The sequence below is a fragment of the Tursiops truncatus genome, chromosome 12 (genome assembly GCF_011762595.2).
Source record: "Tursiops truncatus isolate mTurTru1 chromosome 12, mTurTru1.mat.Y, whole genome shotgun sequence".
NCBI lineage: Eukaryota > Metazoa > Chordata > Mammalia > Artiodactyla > Delphinidae > Tursiops > Tursiops truncatus.
Genome location: NC_047045.1, coordinates 31,969,631 through 31,992,030, shown reverse-complemented (window position 1 = coordinate 31,992,030; position 22,400 = coordinate 31,969,631). Strand labels below are relative to the sequence as shown.

At 38.7% G+C, this 22,400-nt stretch overlaps 1 long non-coding RNA gene across 1 annotated transcript in view; it reads right to left on the bottom strand.

Annotated features, from left to right (window-relative positions):
• Nucleotides 1-22,400, bottom strand: part of LOC117314438 (uncharacterized) — a 420,056-nt gene that overhangs the window by 231,238 nt on the left and 166,418 nt on the right. The window contains exons 3-4 of the long non-coding RNA XR_004529176.2: nucleotides 22,047-22,385; nucleotides 8,076-8,142 (exon numbers count right to left, since the gene is read on the bottom strand). This is a non-coding gene — a long non-coding RNA (uncharacterized lncRNA). The remainder of the gene's footprint in view (nucleotides 1-8,075; nucleotides 8,143-22,046; nucleotides 22,386-22,400) is intronic.

The window sequence follows — 22,400 nt, the reverse complement described above, 5'->3', positions numbered from 1 at the left end:
ATGGCCGCTGAGCCTGCGCGTCCGGAGCCTGTGCTCCGCAACTGGAAAGGCCCGCGTACCGCAAAAAAAAAAAAAAAAAAAAAAAAAAAAAGAATTAGTAAAATATGTCCTAAATAAGGCTAATCATCTGAAGGCACTCATCACACCAGATTCTCAGAAATCTAGCCACTTGTATTACACCTGAAGTCCCAGGAATTACCACTTTTAAAAGATATGATGCCACAGGGATCATGGAACCTTGGACCTGAAAGACATTTTAGAGATTATAAAATGAACCCCAGTTAGATCAAATTATTTTTAACACAGTCCAATGTGTGTCCGGAGACCTGTACCTAATGCGAGGAGCAAGAAACTGGCCTTGAGTTTTTCTTACAACTTGTAAGAAAATTAAAGTTGATACTGAATAGCCTTAACAAATTGCTGAGACTTTAGTGAGTAAATCGAGATTGGATTGAACTATGTTTTCAAAGTTGTAGACTTTAAAAAAAATAACTGATTTTTCCTAATTGCCTTGGACTTCTTGTCAGGATGGCAGAGATTAATTTTCCATTCACTTCAAAGAGTTCAATGGAACGAGCCCAAAGCAAAATGTAGAACTTAACAATAGTTTCTTTTACTCTCCCCAGTTTTTTGTTGACACCTCTCTATGCGAAGAATTTAGAATTTAGTTTCTTCTAGCCTAACGTTAGGAACAGCCTACAGATATGACTTCACCCAACAGGGATAGTAGCAAATGTTTCCTTTGCCCTTTCAGCAATTAGCTCAGACACAGCTATAGTCCATTCAAAACACTAAGCTAAAATGGTATTGTGATTTCTGGTGTTTGTAAATTTATCATTTAATATGCTTTTACAGCACAATTTACCCCCCATGCTGAGCTCCACTGAAATTTTTTCTTAATTGCCTAAGACATCACCCAGTCTCAAGAACTGAATATCCAGTGTCTCCTGTGTTTCCTGTAGATCAGCTCTACCTTCTTGGGTGAACCAGAGAAAAATCTACAGTGATTCTTCAACTCTAAAATACAATTGATTGTAAAGTGCACCATTGATTTAACAACTGCCTATGGGAAACTAAAATACAGCATTAAACACTCACATTACTAGTAAGATGTACCCTAATTTCAGAAACAGTAACGTGGGAAAATGCACATCACAGAATTGAGCAAAAAGACACTACTGACAATTCATTGATGCATTTTCTTCTAAGATTAAATGTACTCATCTCTATCATGCAATGAAAGCATTCTCCACCAAATGATTTCCTCGCTACTAATAAACGCCCAATCCAAACACATAAATGAATCATATAAAAGGATCAAAATTGATTAAACATCTCACAAAATGTTTTACTTTTTTTCAGGCACAGAGAAAAAACTGTGAATAATTTTGAAATAAATTGTATTTCTATAGCAACAAAGCCACAAGTATTTGCTACCTTAACACCTGAAAAACTTGACATTGCATCCTGAAAATGAAGCTTTGCATTTCTTGAGGATGCAAAGCTATCCTGGGCTTCATCATACTATTATTGGGAATGTAATTCTGGGATACAGCTTTAAAGGTATTCTTTTCTATCAGAAACCTATTGAAAAGTGTAAAGTCTCCCCCTAATCAAAAGCAAAAAAATTTCTAAAATACTGCCTGATCTTTACTGAGAATACAGTTGTTTCTGTACCACCTTAAATAAAATGTGTTGTTTTTCTTAATTTACAAAACTGAATACATTTGCTATTTCTCTGAAAAACATTCAAAGCAAATATCTATCTTTTGCTAATAAATTTAAGTATACTGGGTACTTCATTTCTTTTGGATATATACTCAGAAGTGGGATTGATGAATCATATGGCAGTTCTATTTTTAATACTTTGAAGAATCACCATACTGCTTTCCATAATGTCTGGACCAATTTACATTCCCACCAACAGTGCACAAGGGTTCCCTTTTCTCCGCATTCTCGCCAACACATCTTTTGCCTTTTCAATAACAGCCATTCTAACAAGTTTGAAGTGATATCTCATTGTGATTTTGATTCGCATTTCCCTGACGACTAATGATGATGAGCAACTTTTCCTTTCTCTTGGTTATTTGTAAGTCTTCTTTGGAGAAATGTCTATTAAGGTCCTTTGTTTGTTTTTAATTGGGTTATTTGAGTTGTCTGAGTTCCTTATATATTTCGGACATTAACCCCTCATTAGATACATGGTTTGAAAATATTTTCTCTCATTTAATAGGTTGTTTCTTCTCTCTATTGACTGTTTTGGGGGTGGGGGGTTGTTTGTTTTTATTTGCTTTGCAGAAGCATTTTAATTTGATGAAACCCAAATTGTCTGTTTTTGCTTTGATTACCTGTGCTTTTGATGTCATATCCATGAACGTAATGCCAAGGCCAATGTCAAGATAACTTTCCCATATGTTTCCTTCTTGTAGCTTTACAGTTTCAGGTCTTACGTTTAAATCTATAATCCATTTTGAGTTGATTTTTGTATATGGTGTGAGATAAGAGCCCAATTACATTCTTCTGCATGTGGTCATCCAGTTTTTCCAGTACTATTTATTGAAGAGGCTCTCCTTTCCCCATTGTGTGTTCTTGGTGCCTTGTCAAAAATCAGTTGACCATAAATGCATGGATTTATTTCTGGGTTCTCTATTCTGTTTCATTGGTCTATGCATCTGTCTTTATACAAGTACCAGACTGTTTTGAATACTGTAGCTTTTCATATATTTTGAAATCAGTAATTATGATGCCTCCAGCTTTGTTCTTCTTGTTCAAGATTGCCTTAGCTATTTGGGATCCTCTGTATTTCCATATGAATTTCAAGATGGTTTTTTCTATTTCTGTGAAGAATGTCATTGGGATTTTGACAGGGATTGCATTGAATATATAGATCACATTGGTAGTATGGACATTTTAACACTATTACTCTTTTCAATCCGTGAACATAGGATATGTTTCCATTTATCTGTGTTTCCTTTAATATCCTTCATCAATGTTTTATGATTTTCAGTATACAAGCCTTTTACCTCTTTGGTTAAATTTATTCTTATTTTATTCTTTTAGTTGGTATTGTAAATGGGATTGTTTTCTTAATTTCTTCAGATAGTTTGTTGTTAGTGCATAGAAATTTCACTGATTCTTGTATGTTGATTTTGTATCCTGAGACTACTGAATTCATTTAACAGTTCTAATGGTTTTTTGTTGAGTCTTTAGGATTTTCTACATATATGATCATGTCATCTGTCAAAAGAAATAATTTTACTCCTCCCTTTCCGATTTGGTTGCCTTTTATTTCTTTATCTTGCCTAATTGCTCTGGCTAGGACTTTCAGTACTACATTGAACAGAACTGGCAAGAGTGGGCATCGTTGCCTTGTACTGAATCTTAGAGGAAAAACTTTCCAAAGTCTAGACCTCAAGAGGCCTTGAAGCTTCCACCATTGCCCTCTTGGAATCCTGCACTGTGTAAGGAAGCCAGTCCAGCTTAGTGGAGGATGAGAGGTCACCTGGAGGAGAACTGAGGCACTCCAGCTGGTAGCCAACACCAACTGCCAGAAGCGAGCGAGACCATCTTGGACCTAACAGCCCAGATGACTATCCAGCATTTATAGTTACATGAGTGACCCAGGTGAAAACAACAGAGAAATCACCCAATCAATCCACAGAATTGTGGAAAATAATAAATCGTTGATGTTTTAAACCATTAGCTTTGGGGCGATTTGGTCTGCAGCAACAGGTAACTGAAATGGCATCCAAGAAAGTAAAAATTAATAAACTGGTCCTTGGTGATAAAAACAATAGTGAGTCTCTGAAGTGTTACAGTTATTATGAATCTTGATTCCTTCCTTTCTTCCTTCATTCTATAAATATTTATTGAGCATGTAGCATATTCCAAGTAATATACTAAGTTTCAGATATAGATTGACAAACAAAACATTTTCCTGCCCTTGCAAAGTTTACGATCCAGCTAGCATTAAAAATGCTAACACTTTCGTCAATGCTTAGACACAGAGCAGCTGTGAAATAATTTCTCTCCCATTGATTTTATTCTAAAGAAACAGTTATTGCATTGAACTCAAAAGGTTTAAAGTATGAGGAAACTGTTGTTCTATCTCTTTTTTACTTAAAAGAGTAGATATAAATAAATTGTCTACAGAGATGAAGAAAACAGATGGATTTGAAAATTCAAGCTCACACTGAATATAATTAACTTGGAAAGAGAGAGAAGCCAAGGAAGCCTGAGATCTTAGGTGCCCGGGAGACAGGCAAAGGGCTAACTTATTTTTAACATCACAGTAGTCTCAGCAGTAAGGAAAATTCAAACTCCATTAGTCTCTGAAGAGGTGAAAGAGCAAATGAAGAGAGAAAAAAAAAAACCGTGGCTATTGGGGAGTAATTAACATTTTGACCCAGTTGCCAGCCTGAGTAGGTGTTCGCTGCCACTGCCCCTGCCGATTAGCAGAGCTTGGGTTTCCTAGGGCATTGCAAAGGCAAAGGTCTTATCAAGCACTCTGGGTATTGTTTACTATTTGATTCTGAGTGAAGTACACCTGAAGAGACAAATGGGCTTCTTCAGCAGGAATGGAGGGTTGCCTTCTGCACCAGAGGGGCCTTATTTGCATACCTAAACAGAATACTCTGGGATAACTGATCAGGCAGATAACAAGATGACCTCTGGCCTTGAAGGGCTTGATAATGGTCATGGTCCCAGGTCACTGAGACTGAGACTTTAAATAGAGCCTGGGGTACAAGGCCCTTCAACATCGAACCCCAGCAGCCATTCCCCGCTTGGAATTCATTTGATCAGTCCTACACATGGAGTAGACATTCACAAATCCATGCTTTTTTATGTGTATGGATTCCTTCTACCTAGAAACCATTTTCCCTTCCACCTCACAAACTTCCACTCTTTAGACCCAATTTAAATGTTATTTCTTTATACATTCACCCCGAAGCAAGCCAAATTTTTAAAATTATATCTCAATATAGCTGTTTTTATTTATTTATTTATTTATTTTCTATATCGTCCTTCTTTTATTCCTGCTACCTTCTTAAATTTTAAAAGAGATTAAGTGCCTGATTGGCTAACATTTATTTTGGGCCCTTTACAAAGAGAAACAAATAGAAATAGTCTGTGTACCTTAGTGGATCATAATCTCTTATTTTTGAATCCGAAGTTATTTTTATTTCCTGATTATAAAAGTAATACACACTCATCATAAAAATTCAGATAATGTAAGAATTTGTTCTATCATAAAGGAACTTCACTGGGACCCAAAAACAAAACAATTAAAATATTCTCCAATGCAAAATAAATTAATTATATATAAATAGCTAGTAATTTTTTTATAACAAAAAGAAATGAAAGCATAAAAGCAACAGTGCTATTTTGTTTTTGTTTTTAGAGTATCTAACAATTTACACTTTTAAATACTTAAACATACAGAGTTAGGTTACTTCTCCTGTCGCGATATTCTTTTTTTATCTTTTAACATTTTTATTGGAGTATAATTGCTTTACAATGGTGTGTTAGTTTCTGCTTTATAACAAAGTGAATCAGCTATATGTATACATATATCCCCATATCCCCTCCCTCTTGCGTCTCCCTCCCACCCTCCCTATCCCACCCCTCTAGGTGGTCACAGAGCACCGAGCTGATCTCCCTGTGCTATGCGGCTGCTTCCCACTAGCTATCTATTTTACATTTGGTAGTGGATATATGTCCATGCCACTCTCTTCATCCCAGCCTAGCCTTCCCCCTCCCCGTGTCCTCAAGTCCATTCTCTACGTCTGCGTCTTTATTCCTGTCCTGCCTCTAGGTTCCTCAGAACCATTTTTTTTTTTAGATTCCATATATATGTGTTAGCATACGGTATTTGCTTTTTTCTTTCTGACTTACTTCACTCTGTATGACAGACTGTAGGTCCATCCACCTCACTACAGATAACTCAATTTCATTTCTTTTTATGGCTGAGAAATATTCCATTGTATATATGTGCCACATCTTCTTTATCCATTCATCTGTCGATGGACACCTAGGTTGCTTCCATGTCCTGGCTATGTAAATAGACTTACAGTGAACATTGTGGTACATGACTCTTTTTGAATTATGGTTTTCTCAGGGTATATGCCCAGTAGTGGGATTGCTGGGTCACATGGTAGCTCTATTTTTAGTTTTTTAAGGAACCTCCATACAGTTCTCCATAGTGGCTGTATCAATTTACATTCCCACCAACAGTGCAAGAGGGTTCCCTTTTCTCCACACCCTCTCCAGCATTTATTGTTTGTAGATTTTTTGATGATGGCCATTCTGACTGGTGTGAGGTGATACCTCATTGTAGTTTTGGTTTGCATTTCTCTAATGATTAGTGATGTTGAGCATCCTTTCGTGTGTTTGTCAAAGCAAGCCAAATTAATCATCCCTGTGTTGGTACTTACTACTCCGTGGCTCCTTTAATATAGCATAACCAGCAATAGCATTTGTGTATTTGTCTCACCCACTACTTTGTGAGCTCCTCAGACACTGTAAGCCCCTTAGATGTGTCTGACTCATCTTGGTACTGGTGGTGCTTAAGTATATATCACATTACAGGTATTTAAGAAACATTCAATTGATGGAATAAATAAATGAAGTAATTTATGAGAAAGGAGAATACTTGAAGGAATGTAGGGTATGTGTGTATGTGTGTGTCTGTACGTGTGTCTGTGTGCATGTGTTATGTGTATATATATTTGTATTTATATCCATAGTCATAGTGTGGAAAGATACATATCTAGATGTTAACAAATAGGAAGGTTTCTCAAATAAACTATAAGAAGACTTTTGTGATTGAGATGGCTTACAAATCGCTTTAAACCTCTTCATTTCTTTTTATGATTATAGTTTTATTATAATGAAAGGATCCAAATTAGAACCAAAGGAAGAGATACGTATGGCAGAATTTAGAACTGAGAGGGTTCCAAATGTAAACTTTTGTGTCCTCAAGAATGTGTTTCCCTCCTGGCATCGATGTGTGATAATACGCAGAATATTGCCAACCCAAGAAGCTCATCCACATGCTTTGTATAGTCAAGAAAAAGCAAGAATTCATTTCTTTATTTGAATGTAGTAATAAAACACTGGCACATCACTTGTGTGTTAAGGTACTTGCAGACATTTTATGTTTAGTTAGGTCTTAGCAAGGTTTTTCTAAAAGGCAACTGATTTGCACTCCTCAAGATTTAATGTGAAAAATATTTTTTAAAAAGAGATTAAAAGATTTAATGTTGTTTCAAATGCCTTACTGTGAATATATGAGAATGATATTTAATAAGGATACAAGTACTTAACTTAAAGCTTGCACCCCGTAAACAATTTCTAAACTTCAAAAATGCCTATTACATTTTAAGATCATTTGAAGGTTCAAAGTATAACCTTTTCAGAATTATACAATTACATCAGGTATCAAGTGGAAAATACTCAGTTCTGTCTTTTTTTTTTTTTCAATAAATCAAAATCCCATAAATGTTGTCAAGCAAATAATCACAGTTTCTAAAGACAGCTGGTTCTACCTGGTATCTTCTGTACATAAGTTCTTTCTTGCTTCCCTAGAATTATGATAATTTGATAATTTGATGATTTAAATACATTCTTGCAGTCAAGATGTGTTTTTAAATATTATTTACTTTTTCTCTAAGTTTATAAGAGATATAAAAATGCTCATTGTAGAGATTTTGAAAAACAAGTAATTTTCTTTAGAAGAAAATAAAAATGATCCCAAATTCAGTAGTCCAAGATAATTATCACTGATATTTTATTATAATAACATTAGAAAAATAATATAAATAGAAAATTTAGAAATGATGAAACAAAAAATAAAGTAAAATATAATTTTTCTATATTAGTTTTTTCTATGTATGTATGTTATCTTACAATTTGGACAGTAGTATATATTTTTAAATAGAATTTAGGTTACTCCCAGTTTTTTGAGATTGTAATTAGTACTGCAATGGACTTTGTATGTATTTGTCTGAATTTTTAACTACTTTTTTGGAACACATGTGTAGAGGAAAACAAATAGATCAAAAAAGTTTACTTACTTTTGAAAACTCTTAACACGTGCTACAAAGATACTTTCCGAAAACTTGCCACCATGAAACCTCCTACCTGCAATAGATAAGAGCATCTGTTTCCCATCTCCTTCATAATATTCAGTAATATTATTTTTGTCTCTGCTAATATGACAGGCCAAAGTTGTTTCTGAATGGTTTTGTGATTTTTTTGATTATGAAGTGAAGTTAGGCATTTTTCACATGTTAATTGGCCATTTGTTTTTCATTTATTGTGAATTGAGCTCCTTGAGGACAGAGGTGTTTGTCCCAAGATCCCCCACGTCTGCTGCATTATAATCACTCAACAACTGCTGTAGAAAGAATGGTATTTTCATATACTTTGACCTTTTGTTACATTGGTTTTTAATGTTTTTCTTGCTGACTTCTAAAACCCATTTACATCCTAAATGTTTATTGCAATTATTTTCCCCCAATTTCTCATTTTCCTTTTAATCTTGTTTATGGTGTTCTTTGGTGAACCATCTTTCACTTTTATGTAGTCACTCATTGGCCTTTTTACTTTCTTTTATTCTATTTCTATTTACACTTCTGTAAGTGATTTCTTCTGTTGCTTTTATGCTTTATGAACTCCTTTTCATCTCTGAGATGATTTTCAGTGTAAACATAATTCACCATTATTGTTGGGTGGGGGAGGGTATTTATTACTTCCGTTAATGTGTTCTTTTTAAGTGGTAGAGGCTTTTTAAAAAAATTTTCTTTTATTTGAGTATAGTTGATTTTAAATGTTGTGTTGTGAAACTATTATAATAGTTTCAGGTATACAGCAAAGTGGATCAGTTATACATATACATATATCCACTCTTTTTTAGATTATTTTCCCATATAGGTCATTACAGAGTATTGAGTAGAGTTCCCTGTGCTATACAGTAGGTCCTTATTAGTTATCTATTTTACATCTGTTAATATGCTTAATTTCCACAAAGAGATTCAGTGCCTCATAAGAATAACTTGAAGACTAACTGGTGTGTTCTGCCAGTCCCTAAGATGTGAGAATGTGAGACTTTGGAGAGGATACATTTTTTCTTACAAGGATGCTTAATTTGGGGGTAATCCTCTGAGCCTATAAGATTTAGTGTGCACTTTTCTGGGTAGGATCTGTGACTCCAGAATGCTTAAGAATCGTTAGAAGTTCTTCAAAGAATGTTCGTGTCTGAGACCAACAGGATTCCCCAATCTTTAAACTTTAATAACTTTTCTTCAAATCCAGAGTTTGACATTCCATGAAAAGGAAGAATAGGCTAAAGCAGCACTCCCCAACCTTTTTAGCACCAGGGACCAGTTTCATGGAAGACAATTTTTCCACGGACCGACGGCCAGGGGGATGGTTTTGGGATGATTCAAGCACATCACATTTATTGTGCACTTTATTTCTATTATTATTACATTGTAATATATAATGAAATAATTATACAACTCACCATAATGCAGAATCAGTGGGAGCCCTGAGCTTGTTTTCACTTGCCACTCACTGTTAGGGTTTTGATACGTCTGCAAGCAATTGATTGTGATCTCTGTGCAGTCAAACCTCTCTGCTAATGATAATCTGTATTTGCAGCCGCTCCCCAGCGCTAGCATCACTGCCTCAGCTCCACCTCAGATCATCAGGCATTAGATTCTCATAAGGAGAGTGCAAACTAGATCCCTCACATGAGCAGTTCACAGTAGGGGTTGCGCTCCTATGAGAATTTAATGCCACCACTGATCTGACAGGAGGTGGAGCTCAGGCGGTAACGCGAGCGATGGGGAGCGGCTGTAAGTACAGATGAAGCTTCACTTGCTCGCTCCCCACTCACCTCCTGCTGTGCAGCCGGCTTCCTAACAGGCCATGGACCGCTACTGGTCCGTGGCCCAGGGGCTGGGGACCCCTGGGCTAAAGAACAGTGACTGAAGATTTTAAGCTGAAGAATAACTTCGGCACAAACTTTTCTGAAGTTGCTGTCAGGATAGACCCAAACTTTACCAGTGATAACTTAGAACATTGGGGGCCAGCCTTACATGGATGCCAGCCCATGTGAATGTCATTGAAAATTCAATAGATCCTATGTCTGTCTTGTCACATAATCTAGACTTTGAAAATTTCTCAACTGGACAAGACCTTACAAGCATATAAACCTTTCAGCCCTACATCAGCATCCTCTCCAAAATATCTCTCCAACAGCAACCACCAAGTCTATGATTAAACTTTTCTAGGGAGGGAGAACTCTTTGCTTCTTAAGACAATTCATTGCACAATTTCTCCCTCCAGCCCTTATTTCATGAAGATCTGAGTTTTCCATTTATCTTACTGAAACAATAGAGAACCAGGTAATCAGATACACCTGCAGGAAATCCGCTGAAACAACTTTTCAGCCTTCTTAAATGGATGAGCTGAGACATAATCAAAACAGCATGTCACTGCTCTTACAGATTCTTGCTGAAAGGTTTATGAAACAGTGTGAGATTTTGAATACAGAGCGCTCCTGAAAAATGAAGGCAGAATTTAAGTTACAAAAAGCATGTAGTAAAGTATGAGCTGCACGAGTGTTTAGACCCCCTAACTTGGGGAAACTAGTAGCTAATTTCTGTGTAGGTGATCACTAAGGTATAAGATAACGCTATTTCCACAAATCTGGCTAGTCATTTTAACAAAGCTGAGCAAATAGGCAGAGAGATTCCCTTTTTTGACTTGGGGAAATGTCCCATTGCCAACACAAGCAAATGTCTAAATACTCCCAAGACCGTGACTGAGAAAAAAGACCATCGTCTAAATTCCTAGAGAGCAATGGAAGGGGGTGGGGCATGCAGAACTGAGTGTGCGGTTATCTTCTAGTACAAACGTGCATGTGGATGCAAAAACACATACGAAATAACTTCAATCTCTTTAAATACTTATTTTAAAATAATCTCCTTGTTGTTTGTCAAAAAAATAACATAGAGACTAGATACAGGAATTAGGCTGTTAATTTCTACATCACTCACAGCAATAAAGAGAGGACAATTCAATCAGAAACCTCATAGAGGAGGCAGTGTTGAATTAGGGTGAACTTACTACCATCTCTGGGTCCCTACAGAAAAGAACTCTGCTCTAGTTAAACACTTCTCTGAGTCTTGTGCTTTGCTTTAAAGTATTTTTATAAAGGGTTTTGGTGTACAGACTTTTTAATGCTTATCTGTTTATTTAGGATATGTACTAATAGTATTTTTCAAGCTACAGGTCACACATGACCAGAGAGCCATGAAACCAGGTCAGCAGCTCTTGACCAGTTGCTTTTCCTCTTTTTTTCCCCTTGGTTACTAGAAAACAGCACAGTTGTATATACATGTGTGTGTGCTGTGCCCACGTGCATACAGCAGTGTGTGATATAAAATATATTTCTTATTCTAGGCCAAAAGCAAATAAATTTGAAAGACATTCTTTTATAGATTAAATAGTTAGAGAATAGATAGATTGATGATAGATAATGATAGATTCTCATTTATTTAAGAAAAGATTTTGTCCCTATCACCAAAACCCAATGTATTATACTTTCTTTTTTTTTTGGCTTGCTGACTTGTCTCCTGGTTCAACATGATGCTTTTTCTTTTTTCGCTAAAATGTCTTCCTTCATTAAGAGAGGTATCAGTTTCCAAATCCTAGGATGTGTATTTGTACCTGAGCTCTGTGTTGTGCTGTGAAAGCCTGTACATAGTCTTTTGTTCTTGGCATATTGTCCATTGATAGGCATCCAAAGTTCTATGGAAGATGTGGGTTCAACTTTGAGGACCTTGGCCTCTTTCTCCTCCAACGTAGTATGTTTCAAAATAAGAAACCAACTATTGGGGCAAGTCATCGTCATCTGTCAGCTTCAGTGAAGCCATTAATAACGTCACTAACTTGAAGAAATGCTAACTCATTTCAACCAGTTGAAACCAAACTGTCAAACCAAAAACTGTCAACGGTTATTTTATCTTTCACGGCAAAATTGACTTACAGCCAATTAGTTATGTGGCAACAATGTTTGCAGCAAAGATGTCTAAAACAAAGCTGCTTACAGCAAAAATACAGGACCTGAAGCCCTGCACCTCCCCTCCCTATCTTCTTTGTGTAATATCACATACTGTGTCAACAATAAATCCCAGCCTATCACTGCCATGCATCTGATTGTGCAGTCTCATGGTAAGTTACAAACTTTATTGAATAACTGTAAGACTCATCAAGTACAGCTAACTCCATCCTGCGGACTAGTCCAAATGAAGCTGGAAGTTTTCCTCAAATCACATAGACACTCTGACAATTCCTAAGAGACTTGGGGGGGCGGGCAGAGTGTGATCATTTGACTGTATGGGAGTATGCTTATGGAACATAATTAAACACACACAGCATTTTTCCGTAATTCCTTCAATTGTGATGGACCTTAAAGGCTACAACCAACCCCACTAACTGCACAAAAGAAAGAGCTTATTAATTGGGAGTCATGGGAATGGGATTGCTCCTACTTCCTATAGTGGTAGACCCAAAGTCCTGTTCCCCCACCACCAAAGTAACGAGGAACAGATCTAGGTGCTCATAGATAGGCCCTGCAGGTAAGCACTCAATACAACTGTAGAGCCAGGCAAAAACAGAAGGAAGACACAGACATTATGGGGGGCAAATACTGGGAAAAGGTGGCACTTAGAAGAGTTGATAAGAAGTGAAAAATAAGCGAAGGGTATAAAGAAAATGTAGGTACCAATGACCTGCATTTCAAGCCAGTCCCTAGATCTTGGATGACTCTTTGGAAAAATATTAAGCTCTGCTGGTTATCTTCTCGGACAAAGCAAATTGTTTCCAAACCAGTTTCCAGTAATTCACTGGTTACGATAAAAAGACTTTTCAAGGAACAAATGGGGAGAATAAAGTTATGTGTTGCAGTGGCCATTTTTACTTAATTTATCATTCAGTTCTGTCAAATATCTGGTCAATTTAGTCAAAGGTAAAATAAACAAGTAGTTATTTGGCTTAACTAATTAGTCAGGCCAGTTTAAATGGCTGATTCCTTTGTTCTACATAGAGCTGCCTTTCAGCCTCCTCCAAAAAATACGAAAGAAAGGGTTCAATTTCATAGCATTTATCTCTGACGCCGATGTATTAGGTCCAGTTCTACCAGAGTGGGAGCAGGGATATGTGGTGTTTGCCCAATTTTTTAAGGACCAATATATGGGATAAAACAGAAAAAGGAATAGTCCAGAAAGGAGAGATTTCCATAGAAAACAGTACTAGAGGCAGAAGGGACCAACAGGCAGGGCTGCCCAGTCAGTTATGAGGACTTCAAAGATGTGTTCGTTGGTCTCCAAGGATGCGTTGGAGTTTCTTCTCTCCTGAACCGTTGCAGCAGATGAATAAGAAGGACTAATTCATAAACCAGTGAGTCATGTCACGCTTTGAATCATATAAAAAGAGAAACTCCAAGAAAAGATTAGACTTTGGGTACGTGAGAGGGCTTGTATTTTGTAACTAAAGGAAATATAACTATCCCACGATGGTGAAACAGAACATCCTGATTACCATATCCAAATCTATTTCCCAAATTCTTGAGGTGGCCAACATCCTTGATTCAACACTTCTGGGTAAAAATGTATTATGTCTCAGTCACCATTAAGTCTACCTCCTTGAGCACTTCTCATCTACAAGAAATACAGAGCCGTCCTGCCCTAGTCCATCATCAGAGCACTCTCCCCACCCACTCTGCTCACACGCCTCACCCGTGGATATTTGGATGCTCCACTAGGATGCCTCATCTCTTCTTACCTCCCGGTAGTAAGTATCTCTGGAATTAGCAGCAGCAGTTCAGCATCGGGGTTCCAACAGCAGCAGCTGCAGTAGCAGTAACAGGGGTGGCAGCTGATCTCTGGGTAACATGCTCTTTTCTGATTTGCTTCTCCATCCTTCTAACTTGGAATTGTAGCCAACTCCCTGAATTAATTCCTTTCTACTTGAAGTACCTAAAGTGGTTTCTGTTTTCCTGACTGGACCTAATTAATACAGGCAATATTTACCCTCATTGCTCATCTTCCCCCATTTATTCCTCATATTTTATTAATTTACAAAGTAAATGTTTAATTCAAATTCATAGGACTGCTATGAAATTTTTATAGAATCAGGGACAGGCACATTTCCTTAAGCCTGTCCTTATTATATCACTTCCCAATCCTTTCTCTGAGGAAAATTTGGCATCCGAGTACAAGTGTTCATATTTCCCATTACATGCAATAGTATGACAGGAAGAACTTGCTGGTGGCAAATTAATGAATTATTCTTCATGCTAACTTTTTTCCACTAAAAGAAAGATATTCAATCACTTCAAAGGAGCCACTTAGAGTGCCATTAAGATCTTGAACATTTTTTCCACATGACATAGCATGGTAGTTCTGACTAAAGAAAGAGAAAAGAGAAGAATACCCATGCTGAATGCTTAATGCTAAGCATCTTCTACTCATGATGATTTAGAAGGATTCTTTTTCCAGCAGAGCAAAACTTTATCTTACAAATGTATCTAAACACACCATGCTGATTACATAGCCTGTCTTAAATACTATAAGAAACAATCATTTTTACAAGAAACTTTAACCAAATAAATTATTCCTTAGTTTTATAACTCTCAGATAGCTATCATATTGCACATTTATACCAAAGTAGATTCAATTGATGGATCTGAAAATTGACTAGTCTGTTTTGATCTTCTGATGATGGGATAACCACTTAACAAAGTAAGACCTTTATTTTTTACCAACCCAATATCTTCCAAAGAACCTACAAAGGGACCAGCTGGCAGAAAGAGGCAAGAGTGTTTGAAGATTAATTCTTCTGAATCAATTTAGAACGCTAACTTGGAAGTGTGGCAAAATCAGACCGTGTGAGCGAACATTAAATGAAATATGGTATTAAGTTATCTCTGAGACACATGTGGGCCCTGAAACTATTGAAACCAAGCCTAAATGTGTTTGGAGTTGAGCATGAAACGTTCAGTTGGTAAATCTAATACTACAAAAAAAAATTTTTTTTTAATTTGATAAAAATGACAGTGCTACATTTTCCAAAGGCATCTTTTTGCCCGCCTCGTTTTAAAATACAGCAACTCACAGTACTGTTGCCTGAGGAATCAGAGATTATGTTATGACTTTGAGAACCAATTAATGCCTTTCTTTGAACCGTCAGATATATTTGAAAGCAATCCATTAGAGCATGGTGACAGAATCATCGTCTCATTCTCTGTAAGCGCCAGTTAGTTGCACTGTTTCATGGCAGTGGGCTGCTCTCAAACCCCAAACAACCATGCTGCAAATATATTCTATCAGTCCGAAGAAAAGGAAAGAATCAATGAATTATGGCATTTTAGAACTTCATTGGGCCTCAGAAATCTCTTCAAGATATTACAATATTTATCCAAAGGTTTATCCAAAGATTTACCCACATTGATGAGTTGAGCAGTCAGGATCAGAACCCAAAGTCCCGACTCAGTTCATTCTGCCTCAGGTATGTGGATAAAGATCTTGGGAACGTGCTAACACACACAGAAAACTCTCTCAGAGCATATTCTGCTCAGGAGTCAGTTGATCACACACCCTAGTCATGCACCCTTCCTAGGTCTTTGGAATCTACCCTGACAACATATTCTGAGTTGTCATTGAAAGTCAGTCTGAAGGACACTGGATTTTACTTGTGAATTCATTTTCAAGGGGAATAAATGCCTTCAGCTCTCTGCCTGTTTTTAAGAGAATTATCACAGAGCTTTTATCCAGGTAGAGTTTATCAACGCTAGCAATGCCACAGTAAATTAATAAATAGCAAAGGTGATGAATAAAACCCAAGTGAACACAATTTTATATAACAATGTTCTAGTAAATGTCGTTTCTTATAACAAACATTCTAGTCTAAAGGTTATATGTCAACAGTTTGGAGAACTATTTAAAAATCTTTGTTACAAGAAAGCTCTTTCGTCTGATTATAAAAGAAGTTTAGAGAGAAATATAACTTTATAGTGATGGGATACAAATAAATATTGACCACATTTAAACTTTTTAGTGACAAGTGTGCAAAAATCACTAATATTGTTCTTATCTGACAATATATTATGGCTAGCTGTGTGCTTGTTCGTTTCTGCTCTAATATATTTTCTAGACAAGGCTGGGGTAAAGTATACGAGGCTTATAATTTTATATTTCCACATCTCTTTTTTTTTTTTTTTTTTTTTCCGGCCTGTCACCGCTGTGGCCTCTCCCATTGCGGAGCACAGGCTCCGGACGCGCAGGCCCAGCGGCCATGGCCCACGGGCCCAGCCGCTCCGCGGCACGCGGAATCCTCCCGGACCGGGGCACGAACCCGTGTCCCCTGCATCGGCAGGCGGACTCCCAACCACTGCGCCACCAGGGAAGCCCTCCACATCTCTTTTTTTCCATTTTCACTTTTCCAGATCATCATCAGCCCATGACGTGGACATGGGAAGGAGGCTGTAGGAACAAACTCCCTCGAGCATCTCCCCACTCTGGAGCATAACCTGCTCCAGAAGGAAAAATCTGTTCTCCCACCGCAGTCAGGTTAATCCTCAAAAGCCACATCACAGCCCCACTCACCCCTTTGGTCTTTTCACTTGTCCAAATTCTGCCTTTCTCTCCAGAATGAGTCAGTGAAGTCTGTCTTTACTCCTCAGTGATAACTCCCTCCACTGACTTTTCCCATCATTTATTGTCTGTATGGCTTGCATAGCTTTTGTACGGCACTTTGGGTTGTTATTTGTCATCACTCATATTCATATTCCCAGAATCTTATTTTATACTTTGACACTTGCACAGTGCCTTGCTCATAGTGGGCAATTAATAAATTACTTGCTGATTTCGGCAGTCGGTTGGTAAAAACATGAGCTTTGGGGTCAGGTGGATTGTTATAAACCCTAGCTCTACCCTTCTGAGTCACAGTTCTCCTCTATAAAATGGAAGTAATAATACCTACCCTGACAGTTTCTATAAAAAAAAAAGAGAGAGAGAGAAATATTAAAGTGACTACAACAATAGCTGACTTATACTTAGTGTTCAATAGCCGTAGCTCTTATAATTAACAAAAAGGGGAGTAACATTATTAATCACCATATTGTTACAAACATTATCAATTACTCATTAGTAACAATAAACCAGAGCTTGAATCTCTCTAACTCTATTTCCACTATCTAATGTTTAAGTCCTTGTCAAAACAAAATGTTGAACTTTTCAAGCTTGATCAGCCAATATCTGTATTTATGTACTGTATGAAACCTATAAAACAAGGATTTTTAATATTTTTATTTACCATGCTACATTTGTTTGATTCTTCCATTTATCATGGGCTTACTTGATTTTTCTGCAGCAAAGTGACATGTGACTATAGCTTAACAATTGTTCTACCTTTGATATGCCAAGTTGTAGTAGGGGCATTTTTAATCGTGGTCTTAACACCTACATGACATTTCAGTAAGGCAAGAGAAGGTCATCGATTTTTCAAGACGGAATTTTATTTTGCCTTCAAAAGTTGGCAGATCAAGTGATCTATTGCCAGTGACCTTTATAAATGAAAAATAAAAATTAGACAACTTCTGGAATCTTTTGATCCAAAAAAATGGCAGATAGACCTTATGACAACTGAGGAATTCAAAAAGCAATTGGTCTATCAGCAAAGCTCCCAAGCACATGTTTCCTATAGGGACAAAATACATTTTAAAGACACTTCCACTTATCAGGTTTCCAAACATCTCAAATCAGTTGCTGTGACTGTGGAAATCTTAGTAAACCCACCGGCTCACATGCAGGATCTCACCATAGCCCTAACCACTCTCCTTGACTGCCTTCCAGCCATTCATGGCATGAACATCTCTCCACTCAGGATGTCCTCCCTGACCTCACTGTCCTCTCTTAACACTCATCCCAAGTGAGCCCATCATTCAGCACTCCTCTCCCCCAGTCTAATAGCTCTGCATTTGGTTATAGAGCACCAGACTATACATTGAAATTCAGAGTGTCCCAAGATTTCCCAACCAAGTATCATCTGGGTAGTAGATAAATAAATAGTAGGTAGGAAGGTAGATGGATAGATAGATAGATAGACAGATAGATTCCCAGGACGTTTTCTTCAAGATTCTGGTTTAGAAGTCCTGGGGATAGCCTTGGGACTCTTGCATTTAACCAGACCTCAGGTAATATTTATGATCATATGCCTGATTTAAGGGCATCATCTTAGTTTGCAAATCCCAAACTCCCAGACTGTGGGTTATAGCCCACAAGGTGGTTTTCAAAAGTTTGAACCGAACGCCTTTAAGTAGGACACACACTCACCGGTTCCCTCAGAGCTCACCCCTTGCTTGTATTATTCCTTGGGGCTTCACCTTTGTAAGTCACATATCTGTCATCTGAAGGCATCTGAGTTTGTGAATTCTGCTTTAGTTATTATCTATAGTGATGTTTCCTCTTTTGCATAAAATTTTTCTTTAAGAATACATAGAATAGAAAAAATAGAACCTTCTCTTTTTGCAGTACACTCAGAATTCAAGGAGGTTTTTTGCTTTGTTTTGCTCTATTTGGGGTTTTGTTCTATTGTTGTTGTTGTTTAAAGATTAACCCTCCCTAAACAGACTATGCGAGACTTTGGGGAACATTGAAGGCAGGCTGACAGACACAGGACTCTGATTTCACCTTGACCCGGGGCTAGAGCAAGCTGATCTTCAGCTCTACAATGTGAAGTCCCACTGGCTTGAACTATACAGGCATTGTTCTCTGAAAGCAAAGAAGATGACACTGCAGCTATGCCGAAGAGTTAGCATCCTGCTGAGACATTTCACCTCTGCACTCATTTGGAGTATTTACTCTGGGAAAAAGTGTTCTTCACTTCTTAGTGGAGCTTCTGGATAATCCCCTTGCCCTGCACAGGCCTCAGACGATTGGCCCCAGGGTTACACACAGCCATTTCTCTGACAAGAGAGTTACAGGATCATGCTCACTTTTTTTTTTTTCTCCCCTTAACAATGCTATTTTATAGGGCTCAGAAAAGAATAAGCAAAAAAAGAGGAAGAAGCTCCAGGAGGAATATATTGAGGTTGGAATATATGTTCCACTCCAGCATGAGAGATTTTAGTTAATCAGAGAAAAGTTGCCAGCTGAAAGTAAATGGCTTCACAATTTCTCCTCTCCCAGAACTCTCCAAGAGAAAGGCAAAGTGCCCTAGGTTTCAGTTGTTTCAGACTTTTCTCTACCCTAAAGGAGCAGCAGAATGGAGAAACTGTGTCCTGAGTAGTCCTGAGTACTTCCAACAAACATGCCCTGAGTCTTGACTCCATGGCAAGGACCGTTCTAAGCACTGGAATCCAAAGATAAATAAGTCACTGCTCTCAAAGTCAAAAGGGGACATAAAAATCAGTCAATCGATTCATCAGCCAGTGCTATACACTGGAGATAAATTCAATGTGATTTGGGCCACAGAAGATAAATTCTACTTCTACCTGAGGGTAAGAACAGAAAAGTCATCAGCAAAGACTGTAACATTTCAACTAGCATTTGAGAATTCACCATAGCTCCTCTCCTCAGCTCAGTGCAGTGCAAATGGGCAGGGAAAAAAACCCAGAGAAACAAAAACAGCTCCCAGCTTCTCCATGGGGAGGGAATTCAGGTAACATTCCAACTTTTCCAAGGGTTGCAGAAAAGACTGGCTTCTTTCTCTTCTGTCTCAGAGCACATTCGAGACCCAACATACTCTAGACTCCTGGGGGCTACTAAGAATAAGGATGGTAGTTTATACCAAGACACATCATAACCAAATTGTCAAAAGTCAAAGAACAAGAGAGAATTTTGAAATCACCAAGAGAAAAGCTCCTACACAAAGGAATCCTCATAAGATTATCAGTGGAGTTTTCAAAAGAAACCTTTCAGGCTATAAATTTTGAAGATTTCACAGAGGGAGGGAGCTGCTGGGTCAGCTGTGGTCACAGATCCAGGCCATTTTGTGAGTATATTTGCCAGGACCAGATGAGCCCCTGAACCAGGCCACCTCTAAACAGCTCTAGGCCTTCAGGTTAAAGGTGTCCATATTAACTTACACTGATCTAGGTCATATAGTAGCTCAGTTGTAGAAAGCAGACCCAGGACCCCCGCAGGATGGTTAGAGGCAAAGATATATGTTCAGAAGGTTTTAAATAAGAATTCCAGGGTGTGGATGATGTGGAAATGGAACCATGTGAATAACAGTGGTTTCTGCATCTGTCACTAAGTTTCTTGGGAGTATATGCTAGGACTTAAGGGCCCAATTAAATAACAGCCTTTTGTCAAATTTGGAACCAACTGAGAAAAAAGAACCAAGAGACAGACAGATGGAAATTAAAATGTCAGTTTTACTTCTAGTAAAGCTGATTGCAGACCATGGCTTTAAATCAGTGGTCTTCATGACTATCCTGATATTACCTTCAGAAACATTCTTACCTATCCCATCATAGGTTGAACTGGAAACCGCAGGCCACCCTTTCTATGCCAAACTGGCCCAGTAATCTTTCCACATCCCCAGGACAAGCCCAAATATAACCTCTATGCAGGCCAGTAGTTTTGAGGGCACTCAGGAGGTCTGAAGGGAGCAATTTCCATTTCTTCCCCTGGACTCACCAATCAGATAAGTCACTGGCCCTGCTGCAGAAAGGAGCAGCTGAGGGTGCTGTCATGGAAGCTCCTTGTGGCAATGGAGTGTCAGTGACCACTCCTCTGTTGACTGCTGTGGGGGAAGGTGGATGGGAGGGCATGTTTCCTACAATATGCAACAGGGAGTCGTGCCAGGCCTTCATGGCCAGGATTTGGCTCTCTCGACCTAATCAGATGGATCGCATTTTACCAAGAATAAGCACAGGCAAATGGCTGGCCAACTGAGAAAGCTTCTTAAGACGGAGAGGAACCTATGGTTATATCAATGCATTAGTCTGTATCATAAATGGGTATTTGGCTTAGAGAACACCAGAAGTGGAGCCAAAGGGAAGTGGGATTTGTGATATAAAAGGTCTTCTAGGGCTTCCCTGGTGGCACAGTGGTTGAGAGTCCGCCTGCCGATGCAGGGGACACGGCTTCGTGCCCCGGTCAGGGAAGATCCCACATGCCGCGGAGCAGTGGCTGGGCCCGTGAGCCATGGCCGCTGGGCCTGCGCGTCCAGAGCCTGTGCTCCGCAACGGGAGAGGCCACAACAGTGAGAGGCCCATGTACCGCAAAAAAAAAAAGGTCTTCTAGACAACCACAGGCCACTGGAACAGCTGATACTTCATCAGTAGGTCCACAGAGGGAACATCTGAGAAGAGAATGGAGGAACCACAAGAAGCACTAAATGTCCTTTGTGTCCCCTGCCATCCCCACCTCAGCATAGCACCAACCAGGCATGAACTGCTGGGCTTTTTCACAGGGGGCTGAACTGCCCTCCGACCCCTCCTCACTACATTGTCATTATGGGATGGTGTGTTTGTGTGAATGCCTGAGGGTGGCAGTATTGCTGTGTGCTGGAAAGAAGCCTGTCCCCTCTGTGGGAGCCGGCTTTGTGCGAGGAGTTAGCCACAAATCGAGACAGAGCAAGAAAATTAACAGGGGAACAGTGCTAACAAAGTCCTTATCAGAAATCAAACATTAAAAGTTTGAACAATTTCTTGTTTCTACAAGAAATGTTTCTACACTTCTACTCACCGATCACCCATCAGCTCCCAGGAGGACTTAAACTGCAGCAAAAAATGAATTGGATGCAGGAGATTGCCCTCCGTGGATAATGCCGGTCATGGCCTGCCACTACTCTGTTTACTGTTGAGGCCGGTGGGCTGCCAGAAGTGTCATATGTAGGGAATTCATCCAGCCCAGGTCCTGGGCCAGAGTGAAAGAAGACCCAGCTCACAAAGTTGTGGCTTGTCTTTTCCAATATCACTTGACCGCCAATAACTAACTTACTTTCCTCTTCAAGGAAGTTCTCACCTTTCCCCAGTAGAGGATCCTGTGTTGCACATATGGTCCACTTTTCTGCTTCCTCAGCATCAGTGAATCCTGAGCATGCTCCCAGCTGGGACTGGGCTTCCCATCAGCCGGGCCCAGGGCTTATGTCCACGAGGGTTTAATCCTCAGTCTTTGGGGAGGATTTCCAGCATACAGGAAGAATGGAGCGGCCACCAGCTATTTCAGCTTGCCCAAGACTAATACGGTTGGTCAAACATCTCTTTCAGAGAATCATCAGTTTTTATTTTGCAACTGCTAATTTTAGGATCAGGAATAGTCTCTGCCACTCTTATTACAGTAATTTCCATGGGTTCTCATGGCCTAGAACACAAACAG